At 45.4% G+C, this 24726-nt stretch overlaps 1 long non-coding RNA gene across 1 annotated transcript in view; it reads left to right on the top strand.

Moving 5' to 3' along the window:
* Positions 1-23914, top strand: part of LOC144771555 (uncharacterized) — a 29665-nt gene extending 5751 nt beyond the window's left edge. Inside the window, exon 3 of the long non-coding RNA XR_013599339.1 lies at positions 23750-23914. This is a non-coding gene — a long non-coding RNA (uncharacterized LOC144771555). The remainder of the gene's footprint in view (positions 1-23749) is intronic.
* Positions 23915-24726: the final 812 nt, after the last annotated feature.

Raw genomic sequence — 24726 nt, 5'->3', positions numbered from 1 at the left:
ATCAAGAATACATGTGCTATTAATAAAAAACAAAGACAATGTTCAAACAGAAATCGCAGACACGCCTATTGCGAGCACTTCTATAACAGAAAGGCTGGAAAAACAGAAATGACCCCCTGTCATGTTGTCAACTAAACCACCTGGGCGGAGTCCGCTGAGTTCTGCCAGCGGCAGAGTCTGTTGGGTCGTGCTGCTCGCATGGATTTTTAATGCCAGGAGTTTGTCCCGCGCTGTAAAATCAGCCCAAACAGCGATGTGCGTCGCATCAGAGGACTCTGCCACTCGAGTAGACATTCTACTCAAGCAGCAGCTTCCTCAACGCAAATGGTAGATTTCTCACTGCGAGCGGTCGTGACCTGCTTTGACCACCCGCAATAAGAAATCTTGCCAGGAGGAGGTCTAGTGCATTATTTTTTACGGCAAGCACTCGCCAACTTACCGTGGGCGCACAGGTCGAGAAAAAAAACTCCACTCCACGTCATTTACGCAGAGTTTTTCGGGACTGGAGTGCGGAGTGGCCAAACCTCCACGAACTCTGCCGGCGGTGCGGAATTTTTCGCCCACCCCTATTGTCCACCATGTAAGCCAAGAAAACTTTCAGTGAATTAAAGTTCACCATACACTGAGCTGATTATGGCCATCTTCAGAAATGGCAAAATGTTTATCCAAAGGATCTGTGATACACTGCAAGGGTTTGGAATAAAATTCGAAAGTAACCTGGAAGACAGAACAACAATTAAAGCAAGAAATGAAATAACAAATGTAATTAAAAGTGTATTTGGCCAACAAGTGCCACACAAATGTACAACACAATTTATACTATCTACTCTGAAAATACACAAACATAAAACCAATTGTAAAAATAATAATGCACATTTTAATAATCAGAGCTACTGTTCCGAATTTTAGATCAGCTTGCTGTCTGTCATTTTCAGGCCTTTCTACACCTACATTTATCTGTTCATGCCCATCCTGGGAAATGGGTTGATAACGATCCAAATCCACTATGATAACCTGCAGGTGTTTAGTGAAATTTAAAGTACAAGGTAACCAAGAAGATACTATAACAACTGAAACAAGAAACGAATACAATATCAATGCCTTTGAACAGAATGTGCCCACTTGGAGCTAGTAGCCAGAAAATTCTAATACCCCCCAGTTTTGAACCATACCTCTAATGGTGCCGAAAAAGGCTAGTCAGCTGGATTAACAACATCCCCAAGAACAGTTCCATCCTTTCACCTATGCACACATCCATCCTATCACCTATCCATTCTCCTGTCCTTTCAGTCTTCCATCCATCCTTTTACTTTTCTATTATTTCAGTGTTTCATCCATAGATTATTTCACTTTTCCTTCCAACCTTTCATCCTTTTCCCCTTCTTCATCACTTTCTACCACTCTTTCTTTTCTTTTCTCCTTACGTTTTCCTTCTTACTTGTTTCTATCCTGTTTGTCTGTTCTATTTGCATCTCCCTTTCTTTTTCCCCATTTTCATCACTTCTCTTTCACTGTACAAGAGCCATGTGGGAGCACTTTCCTTTGCCCACGCCTCTTATTTGTTGCAGGTTATTTATGAGCTGCTGTCTTCAGCTATGCAGATAGAACACGTCTTTAAAGAACTAATCAACTTTTTAGTGGCCCAGTGGCAACCCCTGCTGTAGTTGCTAAATGCGGGGTTAATGACGACACTGGCCCACTGTCTGGGAAAACTAATATTCCTAGACATTAGGCATCGCCTATCATCAAAATCTAGCACCTGAAGGCTCTAATCCAATAAAGAGTGGTGGGCTTGCCCTCAACAGCTTACCAACACCAAACAGGATGACTATTTGTTAAATACAATGCGCAGTACAAAATACCTACCTTGTTTCGGAAGCAATAGACAACACAACCCTACATTACTTTTCTGGTCCAAAATGCTGACTCAGTTTTCTCCATGTCGTACACTCCAACAAGCAACACCTTTAAACCACATCAACCCCTGTATGTTTCCTTCGTTTTTTTTAACTACTTAGATGACATCTTTGGAACACTCACACCATCCTCCTCCCTTGATGAACACAGAAATGCTACTATAACTCACCTGTTAACCCTGGAGCAATCAGTCACACGATGCCTGTAAAGGCTGAAATTATACAGCCTACCACAATTTCATCCATACTGTATATTGTGTAGAAATTGCATTTAAAAGTATGTGACAACTTTGTCATGTGCTGTCTAAATATGTATCTCGTCAGTGAATCATGTGTGAATGCATGTGTCTTATATTGTGTGTGCCTTATATACCTTATCGACCTTTCTTTGAATAACCACGCCACCCATTTGCTTTTTCTGTGTTGCATCTTGATGCAATGTACAGCACTGGTGGTAGAAGGGCTACTCCACTTCAAACACATAAAGAATAAGAAAACCACCTCAATTATTCTTCACCACAACAGAAACAGTCAGGAGGATATGAGAACAGAAACCCACAAAAACGTATGTCACAGACATCATAAATGTAGACACAATTCGTCTGGAAAGTTGTATACAAGCAATCCTGTTTAACTATATAATGCTATCAGTGTCCACTCTTCAAGATTGCAATACCTCGGGACTATGAATGAAGTAATAAAAACTCCTACAGTCCACATAAAGTAAATGCATCCAACCACATGCTACTTAATAATTATAATATTAATAATAAGAAGAAGACGTTTTGTAGAGCACATGGCTACTTCATTGAAGTGTCCCAGCACTAGGATTCTGCTCCAGTGCTTCTAATCAAAGGGGAGGCTGGAAACACAGAGTGAAGAGACAAGTTTTTTACTTTTCCTGAAGGAAGCTGCAGATGGTGCTGTCAGATCTTCAAAGGCAGAGTGTTCCAGATCTTGGGAGCCAGTAAATGAAAGAACTTCCCCTAGCTCTGGCTTTATGGAATTTTGGAACCAGAGATAGCCTAGCCTCCGATGATCCACAATTTCTCACCAGAACATATGGTTTAATCAAAGAATTGAGATATCATGTACCGAAGTTTGATAGAGCCTTGTAATAATAGCAGAGGGCTTTGAAATTGATCCGTTTCTTAATCGGAAGCCAGTGTAGATCTCTCAACCTGGCCCAGATTGAAGCGGGTCTAGGAAATTTCAGCAACAAATGCACAGCAGAGTTTCGGATACACTTTAATCTGTTAAGTCTAGTTTATGAGGGCCCCTTGCTTTCCTTTATTGCAAGGCAGGTGGAACAATGTCTCCAAACAAAGACAACCTATACAGCCTACCTAAAATGAGGAAGCTTTAAAAAACAACATCAATTTGGGAAAATCAACATATCTTCAAACCATTTTGAGAAAGATAGAAATATTGTGAACATTGTGACTGCTTTAAAGCAGTCAAATTCAAATCCAGTCAAATACCACCTCACCTTCCAAACATCCACTCCTTGCCAAAGTGCCAGTAGGTCACCATCTTCTTCCAACTCAAAATAAAAATCATCAGATGCAACATCACTCCACCAAATATAAAGGAACCTACTCCGCCAATCCAAAAAGACCACAGTTGAAGGCCTGAAATACCTGCACCGTGACACCAGCCAGCGAATTTGTAAATGATCTACTGTTATCTGTGGTCAAACCAATTAATGAAACGCCTGTGTCCAAAAGGCTTGATACACAAAACCATTAGACTCACAGAGTGATATTATATTCTTACTCTTAAGTGTGTTTGGGAGGGGACAGGGCCCTTTACTCCTTACATTCAAGGTTTCTTTATCTTTACAAAACATAAGTACTCAAATGCTTACTTCCCATGAGTCATCCCGCATTGTACAAGTCTTGGTCTCATACATTACTTTCAAAATGTCCTAGTAAAATATGAGGTCAATTGAAGGTGCAATAGGTCTTTAAGGCACTCTCCCGCTTTAGCACCAGCATACCCTCCCAGGTGATTTAACATAACATAACACTTTTGCCATTTCTCTATTTACAAATTCTCAGTCGAATATAAATGCTCTTCTGATTCACATGGACATCTCATATGAGAGAGGCTATGCATCCCACTAGTCATCCAGTATGTTTCTTAATGTATCCTCAGTTTAGGGATCACTTTTTAATTTTATAAATTGCCACCTATAGTTTAAAAACCTGAGCCTGAGATATCTTGCGAAAAAACACAAGGAATTTAACAGGTCGTCACGTAATAACTATCCCTACTGTATTATTCTTTCAGTTCATTGATGACGTTAATGTCCTCTTTTTCGGGCTCATTCACTAAATTTTCAAGTAGTATAGAACCAGGCAGTTCTAACATTTGCCTTAGTTGACAACAGTTTTTTGCATTGAGGGGCAACATGACTGCCAATCATGTAACAGAATGAATTAAAATACTTAGAATTTGTAAGACACTTAGCAATGTTTTGCTATGGGCATTATTAGAAATTAGCTCTCTTGTTGGCAGTGGTATGCACCCTGTCCAAGTAGGGACTCTCACTCTAGTCAGGGTAAGGGAGCCACACAGCTAAGATAACCCCTGCTCACTCCCTTGGTGCTTGGCACGAGCAGTCAGGCTTATCTCAGAGGCAATGTGTAAAGCATTTGTACAGTAACACAGTGAAATCACTACAAAAGGAGTACACACCAGTTTAGAAAAATAGTCAATATGTATCTGAATAAAACAAGACCAAAATGATAAAACATACACAAGTCAAAATATCACTTTAAAAAGATTAAGCAAATTTAGTCCATAGAAATCAATAGATGCATTTGTTTTAGCAAAAAGCACCTTAGATGCGTCAAAAATCAAAAATGGTTCCAGGCACAGGGGAGGTGAGGTGCCGGAAACGCAAACGAATGGGTCAGTTCCTTACTGGCAGTGGGAGGTGAAGCGTTGGTTCCTTACTGCCAGGGGAGGTGAGGCGCCAGTTTCCAGACACACGTCCTCGGTTCCTCACTGCGGTGTCAATAAAGAATCAGTGTCAAGGGATAACGTGTCAAAAATTGAGAAGCGCTGTGTCGATGTGACAGCGGCAATGCAGGCGCTGCGCCGATTCCACAGCCGTGAACAGGTGCTGCGCCAGTGTGGGTGCCATGGACGTCAGTGCCACTGTACTCGGGACTCATGCACCGGCCATTTTTCTGACCGCTGTGCTGGCAAGCTGGGGCCTGCAGTGAATGGCGTGGCTGATGCTTCTAGAGGGAACCACACTTCGGTACAGGCAGCGGCGATATGTCGATGTTTTGCAGCGAGGCGTCGATAAAAAGGCGCTGGGAGTTGATAGGTGGATTTTCTCCATAAAATCACCAGGTTAAACTTCCAAAGGCCCAGGAACAGAGCTTGGCATCACTTGGCAAGTCAGGACTGTCAGCATAAGAGTCCAGGCACTGGCAGGTGAAATCTTTGATGGTATATATTCACTAAGGAGCAACAGAGGGAAAAGAAAACCAGGTTGCCCTCCACTCAAAATTCATCGCAAACAACAAAACCTGGTTTCTGAGGCATTTCCAATTTCAAAGCTTTATTAAACGTGTGTGGAGCACTATTTTTTACTCAATTTATACACTCCTCCCTTTTCGTTCTTTTGAGGTAGTCACTACACGTTTATACGCCTTTCTTTAAAATCATCATTTTTTGCAACAGACAGTCCTCTCAAAATGGAGCACTAAGCTCCTTCCAACATTAACTTAGTGCAGAATTTAGCATTGGAAGTGGTGTGCATGAATAGCAACCTATCCATTTTTTTTTTTTTTTTTTTTAAACCTATCCATTTTTAACTTGATTAAAAGCACTCAGTAAATAATAAAGAGATTGCTTGTGAGAGTGTATTTTTCTCAATTTTAATCACAGTTGGTCACACCGGTTCATGTGATCTCTATTCACTTCACGGCACACAATTTTATATTCTTTGGACACGTTTCAGTTTGAGACTAAATGACCACCGATGATGATAAAAGTGGGCACGACTGGTGAGTACCAGCCAGTCATCCCATTGGTGGTGCGCACGTGAGGGGTCATTTTGTCCTTTGCACATTTTTTTCAAATTCTTTTTCAAACTGATGGTGTATACATTGGTTCACATGTATGTGCCTTTGTTCTGCACTAAGTTAATGTTGTAAGGAGCTTAGTGCTCCATTTTGAGAGGACTGTCTGTTGCAAAAAATGATGTTTTAAAGAAAGGCGTATAAACGTGTAGTGACTACCTCATAAGAAAGAAAAGGGAGGAGTGTATAAATTGAGTAAAAAATAATGCTCCACACACGTTTAATAAAGCTTTGAAATTGGAAACGCCTCGGAAACCAGGTTTTATTGTTTGTGATGAAGTCTTTGATGGCCCTGAGACTTCTTAACTGGAGGCAAGCATGCACAAGCCCTTGGAGAACCTTGGAAGCAGGATGTAGAAAGCAAAGCCCAGTCCTTTCACTCCCAGGACAGAAGCAGCAAGCAGCAGGCCAGCCCAACAAAGCAACAGGCAGCATGGCAGTCCCTCCTACAGCATCTAGCTCTTCTTCCTCGCAGAATGTCCTCAGTCCAGAAGTGTTCTGATTTTGGGGTATCAGAGGTCCAATACATATACCCTTTTCTGCCTTTGAAGTAGGCAAACTTCAAAGGAATGTCTTTGCATTGCACAATAGCCTGCCTTTTTCTGACTTGGCTCCAGACACACTACAGGGGGGTGGGAAAACCTTTGTGTGAGGACGGGCACGGCCCTATTCACGTGTCAGTGATAACTCCTCCCACCACTCTAGCTCAGGAAGATCCATCAGTCTGGTGATGTCTCATCAAGATATGAAAGGCACACCTGAGCTCCCTTTGTGTAACTATTTAGACTGAATGCAGAAGAGTCCAACAGTCAGCCAACCCAGGCGTGTATTTTACAGGCAGGCAGAGGCACAGAATGGTTCAGCAAGAAAATGCCCAGTAAAAGTTAAGGCACAAAGGAGTGGCCTGGTTCCGTGCAAATTTGACTCTTATTATTAATAGAGTAACAAACAGACTACTCTCTTGTCTGTTTGAAATGAATTTTTATTAAACCTTTTCTTTTTTCATTAAATGTATGCTTATTCTAGAAGATTTTTAATGGTCTGAGAATACAGACAACACCTATTTGTCAAAATAACATACAAATACATCCATATGAAAACATTTCACGAAAGACTGTGCTCATCAACATCAATAAACGTACATTGTGTCCAACAATTATAAAACAAATTATAATAAACAACAAAAATCATCAAATTTCATTTTCTATAGTTCAATACATGAACCTTCAATCTTTGCATCATATGTATGAAACTACAACTGATTTTATGGACTGAACCTTTCACCAAGAGTGTATTCTGTTTGTTACTCTATTAATAATAAGAGTCAAATTTGCACAGAGCCAGGTGACTTCTTTATGCCTTGATTGTTGAATAGTCCTACCTGGCCCCGGTCCTCTGGGCTTATCCCCTATAGTTTTTTGCACTTTCTAAAAGTGGCATTTTGGAACTTACAAGTCAAAAACTAACTTCACAAAAATATGTATTTTTAAATTGTGAGTTCATAGACCCCAACTTCAAATCTCTTTCTGTTCCCAATGGGAAATTGCACTTTTAAGATAGTTCAAGGCAATCCCATGTCACCCTATGGGGGAGATAGACCTCGCAATAGTGAAAAATGAAATTTACAGTATTTCCCTATTAGGGCATGTAAAACACACCAATACATGTCCTACCTTTTAAATACACTGCACCCTGCCCAAGGGGCTGCCTTTTGCTTACCTTAGGGGTGACTTACATGTAGTGAAAGAGAAGGTTTGGGCCTGGAGAGTGGATGTACTTGCCAGGTCAAAATGGCAGTTTAAACTGCACACATAGACACTGCAGTGGCAGGTCTGAGACATGTTTGAAGGGCTACTCGTGTGGGTGGCCCAATCAGTGCTGAAGGCCCACTAGTAGCATTTGATTTACATGCCCTGGGCACACCTGGTGCACTTTACTAGAGACATACTAGTAAATCATAAATGCCTGTCATAGATAGCCCAATCCCAATCCGCTTTACACAGGAAGCCCTTGCACTTTAGCTCTGTTCAGCAGTGGTAAAGTTATCAGATTCCTAAAACTAGCAACAACGAAATGCAGCACACAGTCACAAACAGGAGGTCGGAAGCAAAAAGACAGGGAAATTCAAAGCAAAAGATGCCAGGTCTAACATGCATCTTCAAGCCACTTCAAGGGTCACCCCTAAACTTTTTTCTTGTAACTTTATAGACGGTCTTTCCTTGATGGGCTTCAGAGACTGGAATAGAGTTTTTTGAGTCACATTAATGACTACTGTACCTGAGGCATACATCAGTGAATGACACCTGATCACTCTGCTCAATTTTAAATTCTCCCACAGGTCTGACAGAACACTAAATATGTTCATAGACAGGGAACAACTTTGTCACACTTTTATTCCTCAGAATACTCTAAGTACTGGTTAGTTACTGATCGAGTTGCTAGGCCAACTGGAAAAGGCCATTGTGCATCCTGAGATTGTCCAGCTTTCCCAGCAGAAGAGCCTGGTCGAGGAAATCTGAAAAAGTTGACATATTTTAAAATACTACATAAAGAAACCACTCCCTTGACATGCACATTCGTCAATCACATTTTTGATCACTACACTACAGTCAGTTGTGCTGAGAAAGCCCATGAATGCCACCTGAGCAGGAGCCAGAATATCTCCTCTTTTATCGACTGCATTAATCTCCTTGGGACCTATTTAGTATAAGCCGTGCATCTCACACTTCCATCTGAGACATTGGACGATAATATCACAGATTGAGTAGATTGGAACAATTGTACCATCTCTCGAAACCTTGGGCATCTCCTCTGTCTGTCTTAATGCCTTCGCGTAAAAGACTGTCTAACAGGCATCCAGTGAGAGAGCGCAGGATAAAAATTGGCCTTCATATTGTAAGGCCTGCTGTGGAACCAGCGCTACACAATTAAAAGCACTACAAAAATTCACACTGCATTGGCAGAGTGACTGAAATATTTGCATGAACCAAGGAGTATTGAGGAACAACTGGGTGAAGCAGATTTTTATGAAAAGCCTAATAGATGTTGGAAATAATTCCTAAACCTGGGTTTTAATTCTGACTTCCTGTGCCAGCCCCTCTCCATGCCGATAACTTACATTGGTGTGTTATTTTGCCAATCTAGCACCTGTAGCATCTGCGTACTAAGTGCACTAGGAAGTTATGCAATACCTATAGGGCTCAAAGAATCCTAAATTCCAAGTGTAACTATAACATATGTGCCTGAATTATATGTTCCAAATGTCACTATGCATGCGTTGCTCCTAAAAATCGTTCATAACAGCCAAAGATAGATCCAAGATCTAATTCAAGCATGCTTACAATTACACCCAAGTATAATTAAATATGCATAAGGTATTTCTCATGGCTATATAATTTAAAGGAAAGCTATATCCCACTGTAACCAATAGTACTCACATATGTACTAGGTGTGCAGTGCACCCCTTTCTTGATCAGTGTCCCTGTAACTGCAAACCTGTCTATGCTCAATGCTAGTCAGGAAGTGGAAAGGCTACAAATTAGCTGGATTGCTTATCTGGGAATCATGTCCTCCCACAGGTCTTCCCGAAATGAAAGCACATTCCTGTGAAGGGGCACTGGCATGGTTTACTTTGCTGGAGGTGCTCAAGATTGGCATTCAGCACAGATGTTTTGCCGCTGCCAGGTGTCTGCAGGCTGTGGCTGTGACCAAGGGAAGGCTCAGTGGACACAGCTTCTGTGCTGGCTGCGTTAAAGTTACTGTTAGTGTCATATATGCGGATATCATTCTACTATTACTTTGCCGATATCTGGAACAACCAGAAACGTTATATATACTTTTTTACAGAAAATGTTAGTAGCTGCTAAGTGGGCGATTCTCATTTCAGATATCTTTAGCCAATCGAGGCTTAGGTCAAACAACACTTTACACGCTCACATTTTTTAGTCCATTTTTTTCAATGATAAAAGCAAAACTACTGTAGTGGGTTGGGCCCCAAGCCCTCAAGCAGAGATAATCATGACTGAGACATAGGGTAGTATAGTCTGGAACTGGCCCAGGGCACGTGGGCCCAGCCCCTTTTATTAGTAGGAATAGGGTCACCTGATGGATGACACTTACGATGGTTGGGTGTGGGGTGTGTGTGGAAGCTAGCCCTCAAGGAGGGATGTATGACGTTTCAACGCATGCTTTTACAATGCATGCCATTACGACGCAGGTTTTCCAACGCAAGGGGGGCGCTGGATAGTGAATAGGTTAATTTACTATTCCAACTCCAGTCCCCGTGGATAGTAGGGAAGGTGTTGGATAGTAATTAAACTATTCCCTACCCTAGAGCGCCCCCCAGCGAATTGCGTTGTAATAACTTGTGTTGTAAAAGTTGCGTCGTAATGGTAGTGCGTTGTAAAAGTTGCGTTGTAAAGGATGTTCCCCCTCAAGGAGTGGCTGATGGAAACACATACTATAGAAACACTAGGCTGTGACCAGCCGGTCACTACAAACACTACATGCCCCAGAATGCAGTATACTTTGGGGAAAAGCCAGGATAGGTTCGCGTGACTTGGAGCTGCATAGCAGTAACAGATATTCACGAGTTCCCCGAAAGAATCTGTAAATACGGTAGGTTATTGTTAAATGTAGTTTACTCTAGCCAGGTAATGTTTACATATCTGACACTAGGTAGGATGAAAAACGAAATCTAGGTATTTAAATGAGTGCAGAGGGGTTGCAAGTAAACAACTGTCACCTCCGATTAAACTATTCGTTATTACTCTTTGAAAAAATAGATCTTTAGTTTTTGCTTCATGTAGTGGGTTGAATGTGTGATACCGGTAGTTAAAATTATGTTTATATTCACACGATGTATTTTAAATATCTGAATGTTCTTGGCTTATCACTGACACCGATGTAACTGAATGTGACACCAATTATGGTTATGTCACTGTAGCGTTCTAGTGTTTCACGGGTCTCGGCCGAGACCCGGAAACACCACCACACAATGTATCACCTTCTGGCCAGGCGTGGCCAGAAGGCTTTAAATAAACGGACGGTCGTCGCTCGTGGCTTCCGGTCCAACCATCCAGCTAACTGTGTGCATGTATTATTCTGTTGTCAGCTTATCCCCAGGCCCACTTACCGGTTTGCCCAAGGTGTCCCCAGCTCCCCTACACTGGCGACGAAGGTGGTGCGAGGCTGCGTGGTGGCCCGAACCCTGACTGCGGAGCGGGGATATCGCTGACGGACCCGGCGTGGTCCTGTCGCCGCGTGGTGCCTGCTGTTTTCCCTTCGGCGGAGCGGTGTCTGGCGGCATAGTGTCCGGTAAGCAGCGTGAGCTGAGCTGCGTGGGGACCGGAGTGCACTGGGAGGCCGCAGGAGAGAGCGGAGTGATCCCGGCTGCCGCTGCGCAAGGTGTGCGCATGCGCGGTGCCGCTGAGGCCGCGCTCTGGGAGGAAGCACGTGGGGAAGCCCCGGCTGTGGCAAGAGGCAGTGCAGTGATCGCGGTGGCGGCGGTGTGGAGCACTGCGGAGGGTGTACGGCGCTGAGTGACGGCGTGAAGTGCCAAGCAGACCCTGGAAGGAAAAAATAAAACAAGCACTGGCTAGTGCAAATCGAAACTGCACAATATACAAAAAAAAAAAAGGGACAGTTTAATCACACGAGCGGCGGATAAAGGAGTAAAGGGTCTGAAACTTGAGTGGAGGCAAAGAGGAAGGAACATTGGTCATTTTGAACTGTGGTGGAGCATAACGCCTAGCAGGGCACAATATGTCTAACCAACCCGATACAGCCAATGCGGGTGGAGCACAGCAAGCAGTAGCCCCAGCACAGAGAGTGGGGCCAGCAGGTCAGCAGGCGGTAGGGGCTGTGGTCCAGCAATCACCCCATGCCCAAATAAACCCCATTCCTCCATTCAGTGCGTTAATAGATCCCGGCCCAGCAGCAATACGCTGGGGGGTGTGGCTAAGTCGCCTGAACAACTACTTCACAGCGACGAGGGAGAAGGACAATGAGGTTAAAAGATCTCTGTTATTACATTTTGGTGGCGATGAACTGTACAAGCTATTTTTACATCTACCTAATACGGGAGCAGCTACAGACTATGATGGTGCCGTCCAAGCACTGAATGTGCATTTTGATCCGCAGTTGAACCCCCATTTTGAAAGGTTCAAATTCAGACAGTCAAGGCAAAGGGAAGGGGAATCTATGGATGCGTTCTATGCACGGCTGAGAGAGCTAATAAGCACATGTCCGGATGACGATCAGGATAAGGAGGTAACGGCGCAGCTAATACAGGGGTGCAGAAACAAACACCTAAGGACATTAATATTAAGGCAGCCACGCATAACACTGGACGAAATACTACTGCTAGCCCGGTCACACGAGCTATCGGACGTGCGAGCCGCAGCGATGGAGTCAGCCATCAATCCGTCAACAAGCTCGGATGTAACAGTCAAGACCGAGAGGGTCGATGCAGTACGGAGTTCTAACCGAGGGAGCAGAGGAAGAAGGCCAACCAGGACACAGAGGCGAGCACAATGTGGTTCCTGTGGATATGAAGAGCACAAATCGAGACAGCTGCCCAGCACGTGGCAAAACGTGTGACAAGTGTGGAGGAAGTAACCACTTTGCTAGTGTGTGCAGAGGAGGTGCAAGAGGATCATCTCGAGGACGAAGACCGGAAGGAAAGAAATCAATAACTAAGGCGGTTCGGCAGCTGGCAGTAGAGGACACGAGAGACGACCGCTCGATAAGAGGGAACAGAACACCAGCTCGTCACCCGACACGTCTGGATGACTCATCAACGGAAGATGAGGAGGAATGTTACTATGTCTCCTTTGTGAATGAGCTCAAACGGCGTCGTCGACCCCAACCAAAGTGCCAGATCCAGATTGATGGGTCGGCTGTGACAGGAGTCATAGACACCGGAGCAACGATAAATGTAATGGGCATCCAACATTACAATGCATTGAGACCAAAACCCCAGCTAGTACCGTCGAAAGCACGAATCCTCACCTATGGAAGCACGACGCCACTACCGGTAAAAGGGAAGATGACAGTGCAAGTCAGAGCAGAGGATCAGGAACTAACTACGACATTTCATGTGATTGACAGAGAAGCAGACCTGTTAGTCGGCAGTCACAAGGCAGAAGACCTCAAGTTAATTGTCTTCGCGAACGCAGTCAAGGAACTACATGCGGAAGAAATCCTCCAGTTATTCCCGTCACTGTTCCAAGGATTAGGAACCATCAAGAGGCCCCCAGTCAAACTGCATATTGACAAGGCGATCCAACCAATTGCATTAAGGCACAGAAGGATACCGTTTCATCTTCGGGCGGCAGTGGAGAAAGAGTTAGCCAAGCTAGAGGAACAAGGGGTAATTGAAAAAGTGTCGGGACCAACGCCATGGGTGTCACCGATGGTGATTGCCGAGAAACCGAAACAACCAGGGCAGATTCGGATATGTATAGACATGAGGATGCCGAACAAAGCAATTAAAAGAGAGAGACATCTTACCCCTACAGTAGATGACATATTGACTGACTTGAATGGAGCACAATGGTTCTCCAAATTAGATCTCAATGCGGGGTATCATCAGTTGAAGTTGGCGGAAGAAAGCCGATACATCACAACGTTTTCCACACATCTGGGCCTGAGAAGGTATAAGAGGCTCAACTTTGGAATCACGTCAGCCGCTGAAATATTTCAGAACACTATCAGAGAAATTCTATCAGGACTTAGCGGAGTACTAAATGTCAGCGATGACATACTCATCCATGCCAAGACCAGCGAGGAACATCATCGAAGATTAAAGGCGACACTGAGAAGACTGGCGGAGTTTGGCGTCACGCTGCATAAAGAGAAATGTCAGTTTTTCAAGCAGTCGATAGAATTCTTTGGGTACGTGTTCGGAACGGAAGGAGTGAGAGTTGATCCCCGGAAGTCGACTGCCATCAAAAATGCTCCAGCACCGACAACTGCGTCGGAAGTGAGAAGCTTCATGGGGATGGCGCAATACTGCGCCAGGTTTATACCACAACTTGCCACTATAGCTGAACCACTACGAAACTTGACGAAAAAGGAGAACCCGTGGAAGTGGTCACGGACGGAAGAAGATGCGTTCAACAAGATAAAGGCAGCGCTGCAGGACAGCACGACGATGGCATACTTTGACACAGCCCGTCAAACGGAAATACTGGTGGATGCCAGTCCAGTAGGACTAGGGGCGTTATTGACACAAGAAGCAGAACCTGGAGTATGGGTGCCATTGGCGTTTGCAAGCAAAGCCCTCACAGCTACAGAGGCCAGATACTCACAGATCGAGAGAGAAGCGTTAGCTGTGAAGTGGGCGTGTAATCACTTTCACTTGTACATCACGGGACAGCCATTCAGAATGATCACTGATCATCAGCCTCTAGTACCGTTGTTCAAAGGTACGGCTCCACATCCCCCGCCAAGGATCGAGAGATGGGCCATTCAGGTTCAACACTATCTAATGGATTTGATGTATAGACCCGGGGCCAAGAATCCGGCAGACTTTTTGTCAAGACATCCCCAGACAGAAAGTAGTGAGAAATTGGATCAGGAAACAAAGACAGAAAATTATGTAGACATGGTAGCCCAGCTGTCGTGCCCCCAAGCCCTAGCACCTGAAGAAATTGTGGGTCAGTATGGCGAAGATGCTGTCATCATGAGAGTCCAGACCGCTATGGACACTGGGTCGTGGGAAAATTTCCTGAGGAACGTGAGTAACTGGGACGAAACAGATCGGAATCGGCTGTCCCAATTCTGGAGGATACACAATGAGCTAAGCAGAGCGAGTAATGGTCTAATACTGAGAGGAATGAGAGTAGTGATTCCCCGCACTCTGCAATATAGAGCGACAAGATTAGCTCATGAAGGACATCAAGGAACGAAACGGATGAAGGCTAGAATGCGCAAGAAGGTGTGGTTTCCTTACATGGAAGACAAGGTGGATGACCTGGTAAAGAACTGTCGAGCCTGTCAACTAACCAGTCTTCAAGAAGTGCCGGCACCCATCATAACGGAGGAACCGCCCCCAGCACCCTGGACATGGGTCAGTCTAGATTTTGGGAGCTTCCCGGATGGGAGAGTGACAGTAGTATTGGTTGACAGTTACACTAAATACCCAGTGGTAGAAGTTGCTCAATCCACAAGTTTCACGAACATACAACCGATACTTAGTAAGGTATTTGCGATGTTTGGTATCCCGCAGGTATTGAAAACAGATAATGGACCCCCATTTCAAGGACATGAGTTCAGAGAATTTCTGCAAGGTCTAGGGATAACACATAGGAGAATCACACCCCAATGGCCTCAAGCCAATGGGGAGGCAGAGCGCTTCATGAGGACTGTGAATAAGACTCTGAGAATTGCGCTAGTAGAGGGGACTGATCCCGAAGCAGCCTTGCAGCTATTCCTGAGGGAATACCGGAGCACCCCACATGGTACCACCCAGAGATCCCCGTGGGCACTAATGTTTGTAGGGCACAGACATGATTTGTTGCCAACAGCGGAGAACTGGAAGCAAGCGCCATACTCACCAGAGTTGACTCACAATAGAAGGAGGATTACGAATGAGAAGGCAAGCAACAAGAGGAGGGCGCGGGATAGAACATTGGCGCCAGGTGATGAAGTACTAGTGAGAATGCGTCGCCCAGGAGGAAAGTTTAGGACTCCATATGAAGTGGAGCCATGGACAGTCAAAGCTACTAAAGGTACAGCCGTGACCGCACAGAAGAATGGTGAAGAAATCACCAGGAATGTGTCATGGTTTAAACAAATTCCCTCCAGTGACAGTAACGAAGGAAATGATGACCCTGCGACTGAGTTGAACAACCAATCAGACGACGGCCAGAAGTCTTGTGATGGGGAGGATAATACCACCAGTCCACCATCCCCAGATACGAGAGCGCCTAGTCCTAAAGTCACCCGCGGACGAAGCTACCACCATCTCAGACCAAACCCCAGACCGAATCGGATGCTGGCGGACTTTGTGTGTTGACTCTGCAATGCTGAAGAAAAGAACATTAAGTTGAAATCTGACTTGGTCAGGGATGTAGCGTTCTAGTGTTTCACGGGTCTCGGCCGAGACCCGGAAACACCACCACACAATGTATCACCTTCTGGCCAGGCGTGGCCAGAAGGCTTTAAATTAACGGACGGTCGTCGCTCGTGGCTTCCGGTCCAACCATCCAGCTAACTGTGTGCATGTATTATTCTGTTGTCAGCTTATCCCCAGGCCCACTTGCCGGTTTGCCCAAGGTGTCCCCAGCTCCCCTACAGTCACTTCTCTCAGTCATTGGGGTCAAAGGTTACACTTTACACCGTGACCTCAGCTCCCTACTGGGAAATTTAGAAGTAGGCTCGGGTGGTTTCGCCGAACTCTAAATAAGGCCGTATGTTTTTTATTATTAGACAGTCTATATTTAACCTGCGTTGTTTGTGAATAAACAACCACATTACATAGTACAAATTAAATCGCTTATTTGAAACGAAAATGATTTCCTTTGGAAAACACCGATTTTTTAGCCGCACAATCAGAGCCCTTCTTGCAAAACATAGATTCGGTTTCCTTTTCTGAACGCGGTACAAGCCTGTACGTGGTAAGGAACAAACATTACATCCTCGGTTATTGTTTAATTCTTTCTCAGCCGCGTTCGCCGGACGTGGGTGTTTTCTGAACCCCATGAAGCGCGGCAGCGGGTGGTGTTTTTCAACTTCAGATATTTGCGTGGGGCTGTCCATACTCGCCCCCTTCCTGCCGCCACGGGTGTTGCAATCCTGCTTTGCTTGAAAATTAAGTAAGAAATGTGGAACTGAGAGTGCTTCACGTGCCAAAACGAGGCCTAGTTGAGCTCTAGATCTTTTTTCCCCTTTATTAAAGCCCACACATCTGGAACCCGCTGCCTGAATATACTGAGAAGTCACGCGCACTTTCTGGGTCAGTTTTTCCCACAGCTAGCAGCCCATGTCTGCCTGAATCTGGAGATTCCTTCCGAATTATGAAACCGATTCCCTCGACTTGGGGTGCCTGATGTACAAAGTGGTTTAGAAAAGCAACAGTACATGTTTGCGACCGCGGCTGAATCACATTTTTCCAATCGTTACGCATCAATGTTTCGCTGGCAAACCATGTATCTTTTACCAATTTCCCAGTTGGGGTGGTAATTGAGTCTCAAAGTTGAAGGCCAACCATTTCCCAGTGGCATAGCAAGGGGGTGCTAGGGGGTGGTCCGCCCCAGGAACCAGGGACATTTTAAGGATTTTGGGGTGCGCCAAATGTATTTTGGGGAGCACTGTTTGGAACAACTTTTGATTTATGATCCAATTTCAACTCTTTCCTGGCCTCTTTACCTGCAGAGACACACTCGCACAGATTCTAAATGTATTTACATCTAATATTGTAAGATACTGCTTCTGTTTTTAGTATTGCAACACAGCAGCAGCTCTCTAATATTAATGCAAATAATCTCTGTGACACCCTCCCATTTCTCATATGTGAGTCCTATTTTGATTTAAAAAAAAACTTTTCATAGAAGTTGCATGAAAACGACAATATATTTAACAGTTATAGAAGGTAATCAGGGCAAGATTCTCAGCAGAACAGATTGGGCACAATTACGGGGCCCCAAGAAAGGCTGGGGTCCTGGGCCAGAGCCCACTTTGCCCATGCCTTAAAACGTCTCTGCCAGGAAGCACGAGTTTTGGGGATGCCAGCCTCCAAACTCCCCCTTACCTTCGGCTGTCACGGGTGGCAGCAGGAATCAACAGCACTCCCCCTACATGCGGCCGTCATGGGCGGCAAAAGGTCTAGCTACACCACTACCATTTTCCCTTTGGAAATTGGTGTGGAAGCCTTACAGAGAATAAATAGGTCTTGGTCCACGTGACCGCTGCCTGCTCTCACTGAAGTTTTCCAAAAAAGTAAAAAAAAAAAAACATTTTACAGCAACCCAAGTTTCTTTAAGGAACTCAGGCTGCTTGAAAAAAAACTTTCCATTTTGGAATGCAATCATAGGAATGGTGGTCTGATGTCCCTTGCAGGCCACTATTCCTCTGGGATTGTAGCCAATCTCAGTGGGGTTGCAAATTGCAACCAGCCTTTGAATATTAATTAGGCAAGTCGTGCTGCAACCCCCTGCAATTCGTAGTTTTGTAAACAACTGTGTTTGTACATAGGTTGGTTTGCAAAATCAGATTGCATTTCCTTAAGCTGGTGCACCAGTCTTTGCAGATGTAATCTTTGTACATCAGAAGATTCAGAAGAAGGACTGTCCTGTTGCGCTGCTGCTTGAGGGACTGCTTTGCTGTCTGAGGAAGGAAGACTGGACCTGCTTGTCTTGATCCCAGCCAACCCAGAGCGACTCCAAGGGTCAGTTGGTTGACCCTCTGTGTGAGCTACAGGGACACAACAAGGTTCCAGAGGCCCCCCCTACAACTGCTCAGCTGACGAACATCAACTGGATCTGCCTGGATCTGCCTGAGTCCTGCTTCTGGCCTCACTGGAGTGAGTCCTGATCCCAGAGAGGTGGTCCTAGCCCCTTGACTGGCATCAGTAAGAACTCTTCCTAAAGAAAAAGATGAAAGTCTTGATGTTTGGGCTTCTTGCAACCATTAATGGGCCCATTTGTACCAAGACTTTTTTATGGTCTCCCTCCTTCATTCTGTCCATGATGACAGCCACTTCAGTGTACCAGTGAGACCTGCTCTTCGCACTGAATGTGACTGTCCTTGACGACCGGCAACACAAGACCTGTACTTCACACTACAGTAACAACACCATGCGGCAACCGCCAATGTGAACCTCCAGCGACTATCAGCTCTTCGCTCTTCAAAAACAACTGTCCCCGTTGCTCAAACTACCCTTCGCGCCAGATGCCTCCTCCTTGCGGCCTCCTACAATTCAAACAGATCTCTTCATGCCGGACTTGGGAAGGTACATTTTCAGCTGCACTATCCTGGTCCCTTTATTCGACCCACGCTCATAATGGTCAGCCTGAAATTGTTTCTTTCCCTCAGTCTAGCGTAACCAGATAACAGCAAGTGGTGTTTTCCGCTTCTTGGTGCTATTTTCATTAAAAACATTATAGTTCAATATCTCCGCTTCTACTGATTGGATTTTTCTCCTTCTGGTATCATTGTATTTATTAAAATGTACTCTATTGTTCTCAACTGCTTTGGAATTTTTCTTGTGTTGTGTTTTCACTTTATTATTGTTTGTGTGCTGCGTAAATATTTACACATTGCCTCTAAGTTAAGCCTGACTGCTTTTGTTCAAAGCTACCATAGGGTTAAGCATAGGTTAATTTTGTGACTTTTGTGGTTCTCTCTGACATGCACTGTGGTTGTTATCTGAGTGGAGAAGAGATTCGACCCTGAAAACCAATAACCACATTTCTTACAGCCCTGATTACCAATGCCCCTGAGGGTGTTACTCGTGGATCTGAATTATCTAAGGTACTTGTAATCAGCCCAGATGAGAGGAAAATGTAGGAAGGAACTGTGCAGTATTTCCGGCACCTACATCAGAAAAATCCAGAGGGGATTGAAGGCAAGACATACTTCAGGATGTTGAAGCGACAATGGAATGATTTGGATACCCTAGCAATTTAAGACTCTAAAGAAGGCATGTGTGACAATGGGTAAGGTGGACAGCTAAGAAGAGGCTGCACTTAGGTACCTTCTTTATACATATGTACTGGCCTGCTAGTTGTTCAGCAGGAGTTGAATTGGCCAGGAGTCTGCAGCTGATCCCATCTGTCTCTCCAGCAAATTGCTGACCACTCCCCAGCAGGTAGGACAGCACTTCCCTTTCTTGTACCAGGCTGTTAAAAAAGATGAATCATGAACTTATCGTCACTTTAAGGCCTTCCTCCAGTGTACTCAAAAGAGGGTAAAGGTCTCATGGCAGTCCAGACACAACTATCTAGGGCAGTGGTTCTTAACCTGTGGTCCATGAGGCCTACTCAGGGGGTCAACGACTGTTTTACAAAATTAAAAGATATTACAATAAATAAAGCACTTAAAATGAAAGAAGCAAAATTGAAAATGTGAAAACTTTTTATATATTTGACTGTGAATTAAGCAAAATATTTCAATATCTAAGCATTTGTTTGGTTATACCTTTTTTGTGTGTATGTTTTGAATTCAAATCATAGAAATTTCTTAGGCCAGTAGTCCCCGGCTTCCATTTATGACTCAGTAGGCGTCCCTGGATTCCAGTAATGATTCAGAATGAAAAGGTTAAGAACCACTGATCTAAGAGAAGGTTACCAGTCAACTCCTCAGTTCAGGCTTAAGAGAGATTAAATAAATAGGTCAAGCTATAGTCAAAATTTGACTTAGTGCTGCTGACTTGACATCTGTGGGACACATTTGCACTCAGCATCCTGTGATCCTGGCAAATCTTTCCGTCCCTACAAAGAAAAAGGCATAGTGTCTGGTTTTCATGTAAAGTGCTCTGTTGCTATCGGCAGGGTCGTACTGGCCAATCGGGCAATCAGACAGTGCTCAGTGGGCTGCTCTGATAATTTTTCGGCTGCTCGTGGGACTTTTTTATGGTCTCCCTCCTTCCCTTTGCAGCCAAAGTCACCTAAAGATTCATCAACGCCCAGCTCACCACCTTCATCGAAGAGAACACCATCCTCGACCCCTCCCAGTCCGGATTCCGCAGCAACCACAGTACCAAGACCGCCCTCCTCGCCACCACCGACGACATCCGCATGATACTCGACCAGGGACACACTGCGGCCCTCATCCTACTAGACGGCTCCGCAGCCTTCGACACCGTCGCACACCGCACCCTGGCAGCCAGACTCCACGACGCCGGCATAAGAGGAACCGCCCTCGACTGGATCCTCTCCTTTCTCGCCGGCAGAACCCAACGGATCTGACTCCCTCCCTTCCTATCTGAACCTACAGAGAGCAACTGCAGAGTACCCCAGGGATCCTCACTCAGCCCCACGCTCTTCAACATTTACATGGCCACCCCTCGCTGCCATCGCCAGACAGCATGGGCTCAGCATAGTTTCCTATGCCTCAACACTCAGCTCATCCTCTCTCTCACGAAGAGTCCCAAAGCCACCAGAACTCAATTCCAAGAAGAAATGAAAGATGTCGCATCCTGGATGAGTGACAGCGGCCTAAATCTGAACTCCGAGAAGACAGAGGTCTTCTTCCTGGGACCCTCCCCCACTGCATGAGACAACTTCTGGTGGACTTCTCCCTCACCATGACCTTCCAGTTCAACACCGTCACCTCCAGGAGGAAGGAAGATGGCGGCGTGAATGCTCAGCTCTGCTCCGGAGGGACAAGCTCTCTCATTTTCAGCATTAATTTTGGGTCACAGAAGCTCAAAAAGGTGCTGCTGCAATCAGAATGCTCCGAGACATCATCCGACCTAACTACAGTCCCTGATTTCGGAAGATCGCTGAGGATTTTCAAAACAGCCTACACTGGGGCCGGAGGTAGGCGAATGCAGCATATCACGGGAATACAGGGCTGCCCAAAAGTTGTCCATAGTACAGCGAGGAGCTCCCTAAGTGACGCATACTTCAACCGCAACATTATCACCCCGATTCAGTGTGTGTATATACTCTACAAACCCAGTAAAAGTAAAAGCTCACCGCTGGGTTGCGCACATAGTTGCTTGAGCCTAAAATGGTGGACGATGTCATGGCGCGCCTGTAACTCTGTTGTAACTGCCGAAAACCCTGTAACTCTGCCACCTCCCCAATTATCTACTGAGAATTGACGCATGCATAGAAGCATTCAAAAGCCTTCTTAAGCGGCAACCCGACTCCGTTTATGGCAACATCTAGACGCATGAAACCGCAATAAACAAAATGCATTTGTTAGGTATTTGACCAGAAGTCTGACTTTAAAATGGCGGCGGCATAAAAGCGCATAACAGCGCATAATAGTGCATAACAGCGCGTTCCAGCATCTCTCTACCCACAAAGTGCCCATAATACCAAAAAGTGGTCTAGGCCCCAACACCATAAATGCAGACATAACTCACTGCTGTTCTGCTTACGTCTAGCTCACTGTGCAGAGACACGCTGCTGAGTGTCCAGAGCGGAGGTGCAGTACTTCATAACACTGAGCCAGCTCCAGCACTTCCCGTGCTTGCTCTCTGAGGCTGCCCTGGCTCTGGCAGCACGGAAGAGCGGCTCCATGAGCAGCGTTTGAGCATCTCCGGCAAGAGCCTGACAACCAAGAAATGGCGGCTGCCATGGAGGGCCACAGCGACATGCTAACTACGCAAGGTTGCTGATGGGAAAGGGGGCATTGGGAGGCCTTCGTGGCGAGATATCCAGCCTATAACAGCGAGAGCATGGGAATCCGGCAGACATGGTGAGAGCGCCCGACCTGATCAGTGCTGCGCAAGCCAGGCCATGCAGCAGTGAACCAAAGCAGTTCCCCAAGATAGGAGCACTTTTGTGGGGGCGAGTTGCTGTCCTGACAGGGCCTTGGGAGGCCTGTTCCCACAATGGATTTGTTATTCTCTGGCAGCCGCTGTCCTGGATATTGACTCTAACTGCCAGATGCCTGACCTTAGGATGGCCACCAGTGTACAGTACAGTCCCCTGCTTGACCCCAAAATGGCTGCCATAATGGTCCCCTCCACGTTGTTTTACTTCCCTGGGACAACAATTGGACATTGACCAGACCTTGAACCTATTTCCTAACCTGCTTACACATCAGGACTTGGAACCTGCGGAACTTACCCCAGACTGTGGAGACCAAGCAGTTTGGCTGAAGCCTGGTGGAGCTACCATATAGCTAAAGAGGAGAGGGTTTGTGGACTCCCCCCCTTGCCGTCACCTACCCAGCCAGACCTTGGGCAGATTTTGCCCTCGTCTCTACGTCCTATCTTCTTCCTACCCCTTTACCCTATCCCCTTACCCTACCTTGTCCCCTATGTTCTTTAAATGCTTTTCTTGATACTTATGTAACTTTTAACTGATATAAATTGCAACATTATTGGTCCTCATGTAAAGCGCTCTGATTCCTTCGGGTCTAGCCAGCGCTATATAATAACTCATTAATTAAATATGTTCCCATTTAGTACTCTTTCTCTCTTTGTCTACTTCCCTAGCTCCTATCCCCTCTCCCCTGAATCTCTCATCTTGCCTGCTACTCTGCCTAGCCCCCTGTCCTTTGTGCCCTTTGACTAAGCACTCCTCCCCTTGTTGGGGAAAGATCCAATATTTATACTCTGGAGTCTCAGCGAACCCGCTGAGAGAGTCCACTGTGCCAAGGGAGCCACTCACAGCTGAGGTATGGTATGGCACCCCTTGCCAAAGCACTCCCTCTCCCCTTTTTGGGGAAGGATCCAGTATGCAGGCCTTGGAGTCTCAGAGACCCCTCTGAGACAGTCCACTGTGTAAAGGGAGCCTCCCGCAACAGAGATAGGGAAGTGATACCACTTCCCCTGGGATCACAGCTTCCTGGACTTTGGACATTGCTTTGACTCGTCTACCGGTTTGTGTCCCCGTCGCCCTTCCCCTCCTCTTTCCATGCGGTGTCCTTCACCCTCCCCTCCTCTTTCCCACCTTCATTATCTGTCTACTTCCCCAGCTCCTACCCCCCTCCCCTGAATCTTTCCCCTTGCCTGCTTTTCCCCTTACGTATTTGTGCTTATTGTTTATCTCGACCTTACAAGTGGTTATGTTGCCATGCTCTAAGAACTGTGTAACCTTTGTACCGCAGAACCAGAGCAGGTGAGAGAGCCTTCTCCTACATAGCAGCAAAGACCTGGAATGAGCTCCCAGTTAATATCGGACGCTCCACCACCCTGCACACCTTCAGAAAGAACCTCAAGACCTGGCCCTTCGACTGATCCGGAGCTGCACCCCCCTCATCCCCCCCCCAGCGCCTTGAGACTATCACGGGTGAGTAGGGCACTTTTTAAACTCCTGATTGATTGATTGATTGATTGATTGATGGGCATGTTATTACTGTTGATTTCCCTGGTATTAAAACAAAAATTGCCTGCAGCCAGCTCAAATTCATGCAGTCTTCCATATCTTGCAACCATATCTCACAAAACACTTATACAGCGTGCCTTTTCAAGTTCAAAACTGCTCAAATTTGCATACATAAGCAACTTTTTTAGCAGTCTGATTTGCAAATGGGGGGGAGGGGCACTTTTATTTTGGTGCACGGGCCTATTTTCTATCCCAGTCCGACCCTGGCTATATAAATGTGCAGAAAAATTCAACGTTAGCTAGCAGACCGAAATTTGTGTTCGTAATTGGATCCTAGGGCCTTTTCCTTGTTTCTGTGGACTGTTGCACAAGTGGGAACAGCAGAACATGCAAGTGTTTATACAACAACATCCTCAGCAATGTAAAACATCTTCCTGGGGAGAAGGAGGTGTATGGGGGACACAGGGATGTGGCCCGGGGAGGGAGGAAAGCTAATGGGGGTTAGCAGGATTTGGCAGAAACTGAAAGGAGGACTAATATTGAATGCCAAGATTCTCTGAAAATGGCTAATGTTCGTAACAAAGTGTGCTTTTAAACAGGAACATCAGATACCAATGTAATGTTTGAAATGTAAAACGTTAAGATGAGATATTAAAAAGCTAAAAGGTTCCCTAAATCTCTCTTAAACTTTTGCTAAGTTACAATAATTTACATTAATTAAATTTCATGCAAAACATGAAAAGTGGTATTGGACATTTC

This window comes from Lissotriton helveticus, chromosome 8, assembly GCF_964261635.1.
Source record: "Lissotriton helveticus chromosome 8, aLisHel1.1, whole genome shotgun sequence".
In the NCBI taxonomy this organism is placed as follows: domain Eukaryota; kingdom Metazoa; phylum Chordata; class Amphibia; order Caudata; family Salamandridae; genus Lissotriton; species Lissotriton helveticus.
The sequence above is the reverse complement of the archived record's forward strand: the minus strand, read 5'-3'. Positions and strand labels throughout refer to the sequence as shown.